Source organism: Cornus florida, unplaced genomic scaffold (genome assembly GCF_030987335.1).
Source record: "Cornus florida cultivar Cherokee Brave unplaced genomic scaffold, ASM3098733v1 CherokeeBrave_3.0.0_Hap2_Chr08, whole genome shotgun sequence".
Lineage (NCBI taxonomy): Eukaryota > Viridiplantae > Streptophyta > Magnoliopsida > Cornales > Cornaceae > Cornus > Cornus florida.
Genome location: NW_026775578.1, coordinates 56,435,969 through 56,439,244, shown reverse-complemented (window position 1 = coordinate 56,439,244; position 3,276 = coordinate 56,435,969). Strand labels below are relative to the sequence as shown.

At 38.7% G+C, this 3,276-nt stretch overlaps 1 pseudogene; it reads right to left on the bottom strand.

The window, feature by feature from the left end:
* Nucleotides 1-2,602: 2,602 nt before the first annotated feature.
* On the bottom strand, nucleotides 2,603-2,701 carry LOC132272028 (small nucleolar RNA R71; annotated as a pseudogene).
* Nucleotides 2,702-3,276: the final 575 nt, after the last annotated feature.

The following is a 3,276-nucleotide window of genomic DNA, read 5'->3' as shown; positions in this document are numbered from 1 at the left end:
CTTGGAATTGGACAAAAAAGTAAAAGCCGCATGTGAGAATCCAATTCACTTTCACTGGAGTTTGAGTTATTTCCATTTAAGAGATGACAATTGAATTATTTATATGGACTATGATGTTGATGCATGCATGTTGAAATGGTTTTTCCCATTTTTTGTATCAATGCTTCATATATGCAAGGTAGTTTTCCCAATGACCCCATCTCCAGTTTTTGTCTGTTTCAAGTTGTATTTGAGCTATGTTTCTATCTCATTTTACCATGGAGGATATTTTTGTAGTAGCATGCCCATGGTTGTCTTTTCTTTATCTTTTTCATTGTAGTTTTGCCAAGGGACTAGCAAAATGTAAGTTTGGGGGTGTGATAAGCGCCGAATAATGTATATTCAAGCGCCCTAAATTACATTAACAAAGTCCAGTTATTAATTATTTTATGTAGATTAACTCCATTTCTATGTTTTTATGCATTTTCAGGTTCATTGGCCAAAATGGAACAAGAATAAGGCCTTGTGGAATCTTGAGCAACAAAAGGTGCCAATGCTGAATTCTGGCAGCAGTAGAGCCTGGACTTTGCTTGCCATTTTGACCTTCCAAACTCGAGAACTGGACTTCCCTCATAACATGAAAGATTTAGAGCTCTGAATCAGCTTTCCAAATCTTCAAGTGGTTCATCATTCGGAGTTTGGAGCAGAGAGTTATGATCTTCACAACAGAGGTGCGCAGAACTGCCTGGCAGCACTGATGTACTGCCTTTCTCCCCATTTTCGACCAACCAGACTTGAGAATTGGGTCTTCATCAAAACATGAAGTTTTTAAAGCACTGAATCATCTCTCCAAATCTTCAAACAAATCGTCATTCGGAGTTCGGGGCACAAAGTTATAGCAGTTTTCCCAAAATAGGTCAGCACTGAGCAAGAGGAGCATGTTGCACATTGCACTAAGTTAGAGTGCTCGAGGTCACCAAGCGTGTGCTCGAAAATCAGGCAGAATGCCCTTCGGAAATGGCTCATTTCAGCCCACTTGCACATTGGTTTCCTCAATGCCATCTTCCTTCTTTATGAAGTGGTTGGAGGTGTTCCTTGGAGGAGAGAGGGTATTGTTGGAGCATAAAAGGCTACCCAAAGGCCACATATAGAAAAAAGCTTGATCTTGAGCAAGAGAAAGGAGAGAGAAGAGAGCAAGGAGAAGGGTGTTCTTGAGTGCTACAGTAGGAGCTCGAAAATGGAGATGAGGATGATGCTTCTTCCTTCTTCTAGCTCACCAATGGGTAACTAAACCTCATCTAGGGAGGTGATGAAACCCCTCCCTTGTAAGCATGTGTTAGTATAGTTTATTTTTGGGGATTACAATGTATTTTTGATAGTCTTTCCATGGTCAAGAGCCTCATTTTTGTTGTAATGAATGTTGAATGTTTTAAATGATTATTGTGAGTTATTCATCTTGTCTTGGATGGTTGCTTTTCTTAATCATATTGCTTGCACTTCCATGGTGACAATGGAAGTTAGATCATGGAATGGTTTTAATGGCATGGAGTTGGAGAACCTAGATAGTTCATGGCTTAGGGTTTCCCTTTGATGGGCTATACTTGATTCTTAGCTTTATGTGCATTCACCATTTAAATTAGGGCTTGATAATCCTTGGCTTAGTAAGCATGTTCTAAGCTACATTTTAGTTTAGGTAGTTGATCATGTGAACCTTTGATGGTTTATTCTTGCCTTTCTAATTAAATGAACTTCTTAAGGATATTATAGCAACCTAGTATTGTTATGTATCATGACTATCATATATGTTGTTTTCCCCTTGAATTAATCTTAACCTAGCATGTGTATAGGGATGGAGGTGGATTCATTTCCCTAGCCTTCTTTACTTGTACTTCACTCCCTTGAATTCTTGCAATTTATTGTTTTATGCACTTTTAATTTCCTAGCTTAAGTGACATCCAACAAAACCTCTATCCACCCTTCATCATTCTAAGAATGATTCTAGACATTTAGGTTGTATTAGACTAGCGCAGTCCCTGTGGTTCGACTTACCCGACCAATAGCCCTATTTTACAATGATTCGTGCTATTGCGAAGGTTGATGTTAATTGACCAACCGATCAGCATGCCTAGACCATTCATCCTACCACAGCAACAAGGCCAAATTCCATTGGGAATGCCTTGGCCAATTTTTGCTCCATAACCTTCCATGGTTCAAGCTAATCAAGGTGTTCATTTAGCACCACCAATTGTGAATCCTCCTCTTACTTTAAGAGACCATTATGTGCCTAATGAATATAATGCACCCACTTGCATTCAAAATCCCCCATTTAGAGCACATCACTATGAGATTAAACCGCAAACCATTCAAATGCTTCCTAACTATCATGGACTTCTAAGTGAAGAACCTTACAAGCATTTGGATGAGTTTCTTGAAGTGTGTTCCACCGTGAAATACACGGACATGCTGGAAGAGGTTTTAAGACTTAAACTTTTTTCTTTTACCCTTAAAGATAAGGCAAAATATTGGTTCAACAATCTTAGCCTTTTTCGATCACTTTGTAGGCGGAAATGCAACAAGAGTTCTTGAAAAAGTACTATCCGGTTTCAAAGACCAATGCCATGAGAACTTCAATTAGAGAATTTTCTCAAGGGGATGGGGAAATGTTTCATGAGGCATGGGAAAGATTTAATGACTTGCTTAGAAAGTGCCCTCATCATGACATACCTAAGTGGCAATTAGTCCAATATTTCTTTGAAAGTTTACCGAATAATCACAAGGGTATGGTTGATGCATCTATAGGTGGTTCTTATCTTGACAAGCATAAAAATAATGTATGACAATTGTATGAAAGCATGAGCGAGAATTCAATGCATAGATCCTTATCTTTTAAAAATAGTAGAAACTTAGGTGGAAGGAAGAATGTTGGCTTATATCAAGTTGAAAATTCGAATGACATAGCCGCCGAGGTGAAATCTTTAACTCAAAGGTTTGATCAATTTTTGGTCAACCACAATTCGGCAAATCAAGTGTCTTCCTCCCCTAATCATGTTCATCATCGTTCATCTAATGAATCATGCATGAGTTGTTCAAGTGTCTTACATTCTACTTCCAATTGTCCCCATGGACATGTGCAAAGTGAGCCCCATGAACAAGTCAATGTTACATTTGTTAACCAAGGGAATAATTCCAATGGCACTCATTATAATTCGAGTAGGAGGAACCATCCAAACTTCTCTTGGAAAAGCTAAGGGGAAGGCACAAACGCTCCCCAAGGTGGTTTTCAAGGAAAGTATGTTC